The following is a 12452-nucleotide window of genomic DNA, read 5'->3' as shown; positions in this document are numbered from 1 at the left end:
AAGGCCAACATAATAAACAAAATAAGCCATTTCCCACAGAAAGTGCTAGCTAGCCTGATAGAAATAAACAAACCAAAAGACAGTCGCTAACCCTAACTCCCTAATGTAAAAACAGTCCAAAGAAAATGGCAGTTCACCCCTACAGATTTAATACTATTTACAAAATATACAATTTATAAACAAAACCACGGCACAAAACCTAACAATTCAAAAATGCTAAATAAGGTTTGGAAACCAAGAACAGCAAACAGGTGCTGATGCCAGAAAGAGCCTCGCTAGCTGTTGGGAACCGTACTTTTAAAACTCCAGGAAGTGTAGGATGGACCAATCAGCTTCCTGTACTGCCCCCCAATCCGGCCAATCAGGCAGGGCACCTATAAGAACAAGAAAATAAAAACAACACATATGGCCAGGACCGTAACATGGTCTATTAGTAATGAAGCACGATGGTTGACAAACCAATCAAGTAGCAAAACAGCAATGAAAGAACAAAATTTGATGAAAATATAGAACAATTTCTATGAATAAATAGGCAGTAACACCAGCTTGTGCTGCCCGTAAACCCAAGCAAAAAAGCTTACAGCACCTGGTATTCCCAGGCGGTCTTCCTACCAAGTACTAACCAGGCCCGGCTCTATTTGGCTGCCGAGATCGGACGAGATCGGGCGCTTAGAGAGCGGTGTGGCCGTAAGCTGCATTTGACATCATCAACAGCTCTTAAAAACGCTGGAGAAGCAGAATGCATGACACTTGCTAAGAAGAAGATAAATGTGGCAAAGTACAAAGTACTATAACTGTACTGGTCTGTTACGCCCCTGTCTAGGGGGTCAGGGTGCCACATACAAAGATAAATTAGCATGTTCCCTCTCCGATCCCCAAACCAAAATCCAGGATCGAGATGTTCCAACAGAATGATATTTATTTTAAACGAAAGAAAGTGTCAAACAAAACATGACACTACAACTCAGGGCGAACCAAGGCCAACATAATAAACAAAATAAGCCATTTCCCACAGAGAGTGCTAGCTAGCCTGATAGAAATAAACAAACCAAAAGACAGTCGCTAACCCTAACTCCCTAATGTGAAAACAGTCCAAAGAAAATGGCAGTTCACCCCTACAGATTTAATACTATTTACAAAATATACAATTTATAAACAAAACCACGGCACAAAACCTAACAATTCAAAAATGCTAAATAACGTTTAGAAACCAAGAACAGCAAACAGGTGCTGATGCCAGAAAGAGCCTCGCTAGCTGTTGGGAACCGTACTTTTAAAACTCCAGGAAGTGTAGGATGGACCAATCAGCTTCCTGTACTGCCCCCCAATCCGGCCAATCAGGCAGGGCACCTATAAGAACAAGAAAATAAAAACAACACATATGGCCAGGACCGTAACATGGTCTACTAGTAATGAAGCACGATGGTTGGCAAACCAATAAAGTAGCAAAACAGCAATGAAAGAACAAAATTTGATGAAAATATAGAACAATTTCTATGAATAAATAGGCAGTAACACCAGCTTGAGCTGCCCGTAAACCCAAGCAAAAAAGCTTACAGCACCTGGTATTCCCAGGCGGTCTTCCTACCAAGTACTAACCAGGCCCGGCCCTATTTGGCTGCCGAGATCGGACGAGATCGGGCGGTTAGAGAGCGGTGTGGCCGTAACATGCATTTGACATCATCAACAGCTCTTAAAAACGCTAGAGAAGCAGAATGCATGACACTTGCTAAGAAGAAGATAAATGTGGCAAAGTACAAAGTACTATAACTGTACTGGTCTGTTACGCCCCTGTCTAGGGGGTCAGGGTGAAACATACAAAGATAAATTTGCATGTTCCCTCTCCGATCCCCAAACCAAAATCCAGGATTGAGATGTTCCAACAGAATGATATTTATTTTAAACGAAAGAAAGTGTCAAACAAAACATGACACTACAACTCAGGGCGAACCAAGGCCAACATAATAAACAAAATAAGCCATTTCCCACAGAAAGTGCTAGCTAGCCTGATAGAAAGAAACAAACCAAAAGACAGTCGCTAACCCTAACTCCCTAATGTGAAAACAGTCCAAAGAAAATGGCAGTTCACCCCTACAGATTTAATACTATTTACAAAATATACAATTTATAAACAAAACCACGGCACAAAACCTAACAATTCAAAAATGCTAAATAAGGTTTGGAAACCAAGAACAGCAAACAGGTGCTGATGCTAGAAAGAGCCTCGCTAGCTGTTGGGAACCGTACTTTTAAAACTCCAGGAAGTGTAGGATGGACCAATCAGCTTCCTGTACTTCCCCCAAATCCGGCCAATCAGGCAGGGCACCTTTAAGAACAAGAAAATAAAAACAACACATATGGCCAGGACCGTAACATGGTCTACTAGTAATGAAGCACGATGGTTGACAAACCAATAAAGTAGCAAAACAGCAATGAAAGAACAAAATTTGATGAAAATATAGAACAATTTCTATGAATAAATAGGCAGTAACACCAGCTTGTGCTGCCCGTAAACCCAAGCAAAAAAGCTTACAGCACCTGGTATTCCCAGGCGGTCTTCCTACCAAGTACTAACCAGGCCCGGCTCTATTTGGCTGCCGAGATCGGACGAGATCGGGCGCTTAGAGAGCGGTGTGGCCGTAAGCTGCATTTGACATCATCAACAGCTCTTAAAAACGCTGGAGAAGCAGAATGCATGACACTTGCTAAGAAGAAGATAAATGTGGCAAAGTACAAAGTACTATAACTGTACTGGTCTGTTACGCCCCTGTCTAGGGGGTCAGGGTGCCACATACAAAGATAAATTAGCATGTTCCCTCTCCGATCCCCAAACCAAAATCCAGGATCGAGATGTTCCAACAGAATGATATTTATTTTAAACGAAAGAAAGTGTCAAACAAAACATGACACTACAACTCAGGGCGAACCAAGGCCAACATAATAAACAAAATAAGCCATTTCCCACAGAAAGTGCTAGCTAGCCTGATAGAAATAAACAAACCAAAAGACAGTCGCTAACCCTAACTCCCTAATGTGAAAACAGTCCAAAGAAAATGGCAGTTCACCCCTACAGATTTAATACTATTTACAAAATATACAATTTATAAACAAAACCACGGCACAAAACCTAACAATTCAAAAATGCTAAATAAGGTTTGGAAACCAAGAACAGCAAACAGGTGCTGATGCCAGAAAGAGCCTCGCTAGCTGTTGGGAACCGTACTTTTAAAACTCCAGGAAGTGTAGGATGGACCAATCAGCTTCCTGTACTGCCCCCCAATCCGGCCAATCAGGCAGGGCACCTATAAGAACAAGAAAATAAAAACAACACATATGGCCAGGACCGTAACATGGTCTATTAGTAATGAAGCACGATGGTTGACAAACCAATCAAGTAGCAAAACAGCAATGAAAGAACAAAATTTGATGAAAATATAGAACAATTTCTATGAATAAATAGGCAGTAACACCAGCTTGTGCTGCCCGTAAACCCAAGCAAAGAAGCTTACAGCACGTGGTATTCCCAGGCGGTCTTCCTACCAAGTACTAACAAGGCCCGGCCCTATTTGGCTGCCGAGATCGGACGGGATCGGGCGCTTAGAGAGCAGTGTGGCCGTAAGCTGCATTTGACATCATCAACAGCTCTCAAAAACGCTGGAGAAGCAGAATGCATGACCCTTGCTAAGAAGAAGATAAATGTGGCAAAGTACAAAGTACTATAACTGTACTGGTCTGTTACGCCTCTGTCTAGGGGGTCAGGGTGCAACATACAAAGATAAATTAGCATGTTCCCTCTCCGATCCCCAAACCAAAATCCAGGATCGAGATGTTCCAACAGAATGATATTTATTTTAAACGAAAGAAAGTGTCAAACAAAACATGACACTACAACTCAGGGCGAACCAAGGCCAACATAATAAACAAAATAAGCCATTTCCCACAGAAAGTGCTAGCTAGCCTGATAGAAATAAACAAACCAAAAGACAGTCGCTAACCCTATCTCCCTAATGTGAAAACAGTCCAAAGAAAATGGTAGTTCACCCCTACAGATTTAATACTATTTACAAAATATACAATTTATAAACAAAACCACGGCACAAAACCTAACAATTCAGAAATACTAAATAAGGTTTGGAAACCAAGAACAGCAAACAGGTGCTGATGCCAGAAAGAGCCTCGCTAGCTGTTGGGAACCGTACTTTTAAAACTCCAGGAAGTGTAGGATGGACCACTCAGCTTCCGGTACTGCCCCCCAATCCGGCCAATCAGGCAGGGCACCTATAAGAACAAGAAAATAAAAACAACACATATGGCCAGGACCGTAACATGGTCTATTAGTAATGAAGCACGATGGTTGACAAACCAATAAAGTAGCAAAACAGCAATGAAAGAACAAAATTTGATGAAAATATAGAACAATTTCTATGAATAAATAGGCAGTAACACCAGCTTGTGCTGCCCGTAAACCCAAGCAAAAAAGCTTACAGCACCTGGTATTCCCAGGCGGTCTTCCTACCAAGTACTAACCAGGCCCGGCTCTATTTGGCTGCCGAGATCGGACGAGATCGGGCGCTTAGAGAGCGGTGTGGCCGTAAGCTGCATTTGACATCATCAACAGCTCTTAAAAACGCTGGAGAAGCAGAATGCATGACACTTGCTAAGAAGAAGATAAATGTGGCAAAGTACAAAGTACTATAACTGTACTGGTCTGTTACGCCCCTGTCTAGGGGGTCAGGGTGCCACATACAAAGATAAATTAGCATGTTCCCTCTCCGATCCCCAAACCAAAATCCAGGATCGAGATGTTCCAACAGAATGATATTTATTTTAAACGAAAGAAAGTGTCAAACAAAACATGACACTACAACTCAGGGCGAACCAAGGCCAACATAATAAACAAAATAAGCCATTTCCCACAGAAAGTGCTAGCTAGCCTGATAGAAATAAACAAACCAAAAGACAGTCGCTAACCCTAACTCCCTAATGTGAAAACAGTCCAAAGAAAATGGCAGTTCACCCCTACAGATTTAATACTATTTACAAAATATACAATTTATAAACAAAACCACGGCACAAAACCTAACAATTCAAAAATGCTAAATAAGGTTTGGAAACCAAGAACAGCAAACAGGTGCTGATGCCAGAAAGAGCCTCGCTAGCTGTTGGGAACCGTACTTTTAAAACTCCAGGAAGTGTAGGATGGACCAATCAGCTTCCTGTACTGCCCCCCAATCCGGCCAATCAGGCAGGGCACCTATAAGAACAAGAAAATAAAAACAACACATATGGCCAGGACCGTAACATGGTCTATTAGTAATGAAGCACGATGGTTGACAAACCAATCAAGTAGCAAAACAGCAATGAAAGAACAAAATTTGATGAAAATATAGAACAATTTCTATGAATAAATAGGCAGTAACACCAGCTTGTGCTGCCCGTAAACCCAAGCAAAAAAGCTTACAGCACCTGGTATTCCCAGGCGGTCTTCCTACCAAGTACTAACCAGGCCCGGCTCTATTTGGCTGCCGAGATCGGACGAGATCGGGCGCTTAGAGAGCGGTGTGGCCGTAAGCTGCATTTGACATCATCAACAGCTCTTAAAAACGCTGGAGAAGCAGAATGCATGACACTTGCTAAGAAGAAGATAAATGTGGCAAAGTACAAAGTACTATAACTGTACTGGTCTGTTACGCCCCTGTCTAGGGGGTCAGGGTGCCACATACAAAGATAAATTAGCATGTTCCCTCTCCGATCCCCAAACCAAAATCCAGGATCGAGATGTTCCAACAGAATGATATTTATTTTAAACGAAAGAAAGTGTCAAACAAAACATGACACTACAACTCAGGGCGAACCAAGGCCAACATAATAAACAAAATAAGCCATTTCCCACAGAGAGTGCTAGCTAGCCTGATAGAAATAAACAAACCAAAAGACAGTCGCTAACCCTAACTCCCTAATGTGAAAACAGTCCAAAGAAAATGGCAGTTCACCCCTACAGATTTAATACTATTTACAAAATATACAATTTATAAACAAAACCACGGCACAAAACCTAACAATTCAAAAATGCTAAATAACGTTTAGAAACCAAGAACAGCAAACAGGTGCTGATGCCAGAAAGAGCCTCGCTAGCTGTTGGGAACCGTACTTTTAAAACTCCAGGAAGTGTAGGATGGACCAATCAGCTTCCTGTACTGCCCCCCAATCCGGCCAATCAGGCAGGGCACCTATAAGAACAAGAAAATAAAAACAACACATATGGCCAGGACCGTAACATGGTCTACTAGTAATGAAGCACGATGGTTGACAAACCAATCAAGTAGCAAAACAGCAATGAAAGAACAAAATTTGATGAAAATATAGAACAATTTCTATGAATAAATAGGCAGTAACACCAGCTTGTGCTGCCCGTAAACCCAAGCAAAGAAGCTTACAGCACGTGGTATTCCCAGGCGGTCTTCCTACCAAGTACTAACAAGGCCCGGCCCTATTTGGCTGCCGAGATCGGACGGGATCGGGCGCTTAGAGAGCAGTGTGGCCGTAAGCTGCATTTGACATCATCAACAGCTCTCAAAAACGCTGGAGAAGCAGAATGCATGACCCTTGCTAAGAAGAAGATAAATGTGGCAAAGTACAAAGTACTATAACTGTACTGGTCTGTTACGCCTCTGTCTAGGGGGTCAGGGTGCAACATACAAAGATAAATTAGCATGTTCCCTCTCCGATCCCCAAACCAAAATCCAGGATCGAGATGTTCCAACAGAATGATATTTATTTTAAACGAAAGAAAGTGTCAAACAAAACATGACACTACAACTCAGGGCGAACCAAGGCCAACATAATAAACAAAATAAGCCATTTCCCACAGAAAGTGCTAGCTAGCCTGATAGAAATAAACAAACCAAAAGACAGTCGCTAACCCTAACTCCCTAATGTGAAAACAGTCCAAAGAAAATGGCAGTTCACCCCTACAGATTTAATACTATTTACAAAATATACAATTTATAAACAAAACCACGGCACAAAACCTAACAATTCAAAAATGCTAAATAAGGTTTGGAAACCAAGAACAGCAAACAGGTGCTGATGCTAGAAAGAGCCTCGCTAGCTGTTGGGAACCGTACTTTTAAAACTCCAGGAAGTGTAGGATGGACCAATCAGCTTCCTGTACTTCCCCCAAATCCGGCCAATCAGGCAGGGCACCTATAAGAACAAGAAAATAAAAACAACACATATGGCCAGGACCGTAACATGGTCTACTAGTAATGAAGCACGATGGTTGACAAACCAATAAAGTAGCAAAACAGCAATGAAAGAACAAAATTTGATGAAAATATAGAACAATTTCTATGAATAAATAGGCAGTAACACCAGCTTGAGCTGCCCGTAAACCCAAGCAAAAAAGCTTACAGCACCTGGTATTCCCAGGCGGTCTTCCTACCAAGTACTAACCAGGCCCGGCCCTATTTGGCTGCCGAGATCGGACGCTTAGAGAGCGGTGTGGCCGTAACATGCATTTGACATCATCAACAGCTCTTAAAAACGCTAGAGAAGCAGAAGGCATGAGACTTGCTAAGAAGAAGATAAATGTGGCAAAGTACAAAGTACTATAACTGTACTGGTCTGTTACGCCCCTGTCTAGGGGGTCAGGGTGAAACATACAAAGATAAATTTGCATGTTCCCTCTCCGATCCCCAAACCAAAATCCAGGATTGAGATGTTCCAACAGAATGATATTTATTTTAAACGAAAGAAAGTGTCAAACAAAACATGACACTACAACTCAGGGCGAACCAAGGCCAACATAATAAACAAAATAAGCCATTTCCCACAGAAAGTGCTAGCTAGCCTGATAGAAAGAAACAAACCAAAAGACAGTCGCTAACCCTAACTCCCTAATGTGAAAACAAGAGAAAACAATCAAAAGAAAAATGGCAGTCCACCCCTAAAGATTTAATACTATTTACAAAATATACAATTTATAAACAAAACCACGGCACAAAACCTAACAATTCAAAAATGCTAAATAAGGTTTGGAAACCAAGAACAGCAAACAGGTGCTGATGCCAGAAAGAGCCTCGCTAGCTGTTGGGAACCATACTTTTAAAACTCCAGGAAGTGTAGGATGGACCAATCAGCTTCCTGTACTGCCCCCCAATCCAGCCAATCAGGCAGGGCACCTATAAGAACAAGAAAATAAAAACAACACATATGGCCAGGACCGTAACATGGTCTACTAGTAATGAAGCACGATGGTTGACAAACCAATAAAGTAGCAAAACAGCAATGAAAGAACAAAATTTGATGAAAATATAGAACAATTTCTATGAATAAATAGGCAGTAACACCAGCTTGTGCTGCCCGTAAACCCAAGCAAAAAAGCTTACAGCACCTGGTATTCCCAGGCGGTCTTCCTACCAAGTACTAACCAGGCCCGGCTCTATTTGGCTGCCGAGATCGGACGAGATCGGGCGCTTAGAGAGCGGTGTGGCCGTAAGCTGCATTTGACATCATCAACAGCTCTTAAAAACGCTGGAGAAGCAGAATGCATGACACTTGCTAAGAAGAAGATAAATGTGGCAAAGTACAAAGTACTATAACTGTACTGGTCTGTTACGCCCCTGTCTAGGGGGTCAGGGTGCCACATACAAAGATAAATTAGCATGTTCCCTCTCCGATCCCCAAACCAAAATCCAGGATCGAGATGTTCCAACAGAATGATATTTATTTTAAACGAAAGAAAGTGTCAAACAAAACATGACACTACAACTCAGGGCGAACCAAGGCCAACATAATAAACAAAATAAGCCATTTCCCACAGAAAGTGCTAGCTAGCCTGATAGAAATAAACAAACCAAAAGACAGTCGCTAACCCTAACTCCCTAATGTGAAAACAGTCCAAAGAAAATGGCAGTTCACCCCTACAGATTTAATACTATTTACAAAATATACAATTTATAAACAAAACCACGGCACAAAACCTAACAATTCAAAAATGCTAAATAAGGTTTGGAAACCAAGAACAGCAAACAGGTGCTGATGCCAGAAAGAGCCTCGCTAGCTGTTGGGAACCGTACTTTTAAAACTCCAGGAAGTGTAGGATGGACCAATCAGCTTCCTGTACTGCCCCCCAATCCGGCCAATCAGGCAGGGCACCTATAAGAACAAGAAAATAAAAACAACACATATGGCCAGGACCGTAACATGGTCTATTAGTAATGAAGCACGATGGTTGACAAACCAATCAAGTAGCAAAACAGCAATGAAAGAACAAAATTTGATGAAAATATAGAACAATTTCTATGAATAAATAGGCAGTAACACCAGCTTGTGCTGCCCGTAAACCCAAGCAAAGAAGCTTACAGCACGTGGTATTCCCAGGCGGTCTTCCTACCAAGTACTAACAAGGCCCGGCCCTATTTGGCTGCCGAGATCGGACGGGATCGGGCGCTTAGAGAGCAGTGTGGCCGTAAGCTGCATTTGACATCATCAACAGCTCTCAAAAACGCTGGAGAAGCAGAATGCATGACCCTTGCTAAGAAGAAGATAAATGTGGCAAAGTACAAAGTACTATAACTGTACTGGTCTGTTACGCCTCTGTCTAGGGGGTCAGGGTGCAACATACAAAGATAAATTAGCATGTTCCCTCTCCGATCCCCAAACCAAAATCCAGGATCGAGATGTTCCAACAGAATGATATTTATTTTAAACGAAAGAAAGTGTCAAACAAAACATGACACTACAACTCAGGGCGAACCAAGGCCAACATAATAAACAAAATAAGCCATTTCCCACAGAAAGTGCTAGCTAGCCTGATAGAAATAAACAAACCAAAAGACAGTCGCTAACCCTATCTCCCTAATGTGAAAACAGTCCAAAGAAAATGGTAGTTCACCCCTACAGATTTAATACTATTTACAAAATATACAATTTATAAACAAAACCACGGCACAAAACCTAACAATTCAGAAATACTAAATAAGGTTTGGAAACCAAGAACAGCAAACAGGTGCTGATGCCAGAAAGAGCCTCGCTAGCTGTTGGGAACCGTACTTTTAAAACTCCAGGAAGTGTAGGATGGACCACTCAGCTTCCGGTACTGCCCCCCAATCCGGCCAATTAGGCAGGGCACCTATAAGAACAAGAAAATAAAAACAACACATATGGCCAGGACCGTAACATGGTCTATTAGTAATGAAGCACGATGGTTGACAAACCAATAAAGTAGCAAAACAGCAATGAAAGAACAAAATTTGATGAAAATATAGAACAATTTCTATGAATAAATAGGCAGTAACACCAGCTTGTGCTGCCCGTAAACCCAAGCAAAAAAGCTTACAGCACCTGGTATTCCCAGGCGGTCTTCCTACCAAGTACTAACCAGGCCCGGCTCTATTTGGCTGCCGAGATCGGACGAGATCGGGCGCTTAGAGAGCGGTGTGGCCGTAAGCTGCATTTGACATCATCAACAGCTCTTAAAAACGCTGGAGAAGCAGAATGCATGACACTTGCTAAGAAGAAGATAAATGTGGCAAAGTACAAAGTACTATAACTGTACTGGTCTGTTACGCCCCTGTCTAGGGGGTCAGGGTGCCACATACAAAGATAAATTAGCATGTTCCCTCTCCGATCCCCAAACCAAAATCCAGGATCGAGATGTTCCAACAGAATGATATTTATTTTAAACGAAAGAAAGTGTCAAACAAAACATGACACTACAACTCAGGGCGAACCAAGGCCAACATAATAAACAAAATAAGCCATTTCCCACAGAAAGTGCTAGCTAGCCTGATAGAAATAAACAAACCAAAAGACAGTCGCTAACCCTAACTCCCTAATGTGAAAACAGTCCAAAGAAAATGGCAGTTCACCCCTACAGATTTAATACTATTTACAAAATATACAATTTATAAACAAAACCACGGCACAAAACCTAACAATTCAAAAATGCTAAATAAGGTTTGGAAACCAAGAACAGCAAACAGGTGCTGATGCCAGAAAGAGCCTCGCTAGCTGTTGGGAACCGTACTTTTAAAACTCCAGGAAGTGTAGGATGGACCAATCAGCTTCCTGTACTGCCCCCCAATCCGGCCAATCAGGCAGGGCACCTATAAGAACAAGAAAATAAAAACAACACATATGGCCAGGACCGTAACATGGTCTATTAGTAATGAAGCACGATGGTTGACAAACCAATCAAGTAGCAAAACAGCAATGAAAGAACAAAATTTGATGAAAATATAGAACAATTTCTATGAATAAATAGGCAGTAACACCAGCTTGTGCTGGCCGTAAACCCAAGCAAAAAAGCTTACAGCACCTGGTATTCCCAGGCGGTCTTCCTACCAAGTACTAACCAGGCCCGGCTCTATTTGGCTGCCGAGATCTGACGAGATCGGGCGCTTAGAGAGCGGTGTGGCCATAAGCTGCATTTGACATCATCAACAGCTCTTAAAAACGCTGGAGAAGCAGAATGCATGACACTTGCTAAGAAGAAGATAAATGTGGCAAAGTACAAAGTACTATAACTGTACTGGTCTGTTACGCCCCTGTCTAGGGGGTCAGGGTGCAACATACAAAGATAAATTAGCATGTTCCCTCTCCGATCCCCAAACCAAAATCCAGGATCGAGATGTTCCAACAGAATGATATTTATTTTAAACGAAAGAAAGTGTCAAACAAAACATGACACTTCAACTCAGGGCGAACCAAGGCCAACATAATAAACAAAATAAGCCATTTCCCACAGAAAGTGCTAGCTAGCCTGATAGAAATAAACAAACCAAAAGATAGTCGCTAACCCTAACTCCCTAATGTGAAAACAGTCCAAAGAAAATGGCAGTCCACCCCTACAGATTTAATACTATTTACAAAATATACAATTTATAAACAAAACCACGGCACAAAACCTAACAATTCAAAAATGCTAAATGAGATTTGGAAACTAAGAACAGCAAACAGGTGCTGCTGCCAGAAAGAGCCTCGCTAGCTGTTGGGAACCGTACTTTTAAAACTCCAGGAAGTGTAGGATGGACCAATCAGCTTCCTGTACTTCCCCCAAATCCGGCCAATCAGGCAGGGCACCTATAAGAACAAGAAAATAAAAACAACACATATGGCCATGACCGTAACATGGTCTACTAGTAATGAAGCACGATGGTTGACAAACCAATAAAGTAGCAAAACAGCAATGAAAGAACAAAATTTGATGAAAATATAGAACAATTTCTATGAATAAATAGGCAGTAACACCAGCTTGAGCTGCCCGTAAACCCAAGCAAAAAAGCTTACAGCACCTGGTATTCCCAGGCGGTCTTCCTACCAAGTACTAACCAGGCCCGGCTCTATTTGGCTGCCGAGATCGGACGAGATCGGGCGCTTAGAGAGCGGTGTGGCCGTAAGCTGCATTTGACATTATCAACAGCTCTTAGAAACGCTAGAGAAGCAGA

The 12452-nt window shown here is 41.9% G+C and overlaps 12 pseudogenes; all 12 read right to left on the bottom strand.

The window, feature by feature from the left end:
- Nucleotides 1–574: 574 nt before the first annotated feature.
- LOC137111051 (5S ribosomal RNA) lies at nucleotides 575–693 on the bottom strand (annotated as a pseudogene).
- An 857-nt stretch (nucleotides 694–1550) lies between these two features.
- Nucleotides 1551–1669, bottom strand: LOC137110748 (5S ribosomal RNA; annotated as a pseudogene).
- Nucleotides 1670–2526: 857 nt separating this feature from the next.
- Nucleotides 2527–2645, bottom strand: LOC137111050 (5S ribosomal RNA; annotated as a pseudogene).
- Nucleotides 2646–3502: 857 nt separating this feature from the next.
- Nucleotides 3503–3621, bottom strand: LOC137110891 (5S ribosomal RNA; annotated as a pseudogene).
- An 857-nt stretch (nucleotides 3622–4478) lies between these two features.
- Nucleotides 4479–4597, bottom strand: LOC137111049 (5S ribosomal RNA; annotated as a pseudogene).
- An 857-nt stretch (nucleotides 4598–5454) lies between these two features.
- Nucleotides 5455–5573, bottom strand: LOC137111048 (5S ribosomal RNA; annotated as a pseudogene).
- Nucleotides 5574–6430: 857 nt separating this feature from the next.
- LOC137110889 (5S ribosomal RNA) lies at nucleotides 6431–6549 on the bottom strand (annotated as a pseudogene).
- A 1834-nt stretch (nucleotides 6550–8383) lies between these two features.
- Nucleotides 8384–8502, bottom strand: LOC137111047 (5S ribosomal RNA; annotated as a pseudogene).
- An 857-nt stretch (nucleotides 8503–9359) lies between these two features.
- On the bottom strand, nucleotides 9360–9478 carry LOC137110888 (5S ribosomal RNA; annotated as a pseudogene).
- An 857-nt stretch (nucleotides 9479–10335) lies between these two features.
- On the bottom strand, nucleotides 10336–10454 carry LOC137111046 (5S ribosomal RNA; annotated as a pseudogene).
- An 857-nt stretch (nucleotides 10455–11311) lies between these two features.
- On the bottom strand, nucleotides 11312–11430 carry LOC137110069 (5S ribosomal RNA; annotated as a pseudogene).
- An 857-nt stretch (nucleotides 11431–12287) lies between these two features.
- On the bottom strand, nucleotides 12288–12406 carry LOC137111045 (5S ribosomal RNA; annotated as a pseudogene).
- Nucleotides 12407–12452: the final 46 nt, after the last annotated feature.

Source organism: Channa argus, unplaced genomic scaffold (assembly GCF_033026475.1).
Source record: "Channa argus isolate prfri unplaced genomic scaffold, Channa argus male v1.0 Contig009, whole genome shotgun sequence".
NCBI classification, from domain to species: Eukaryota; Metazoa; Chordata; class Actinopteri; order Anabantiformes; family Channidae; genus Channa; species Channa argus.
This window is presented reverse-complemented; position numbering and strand designations above follow the sequence as displayed.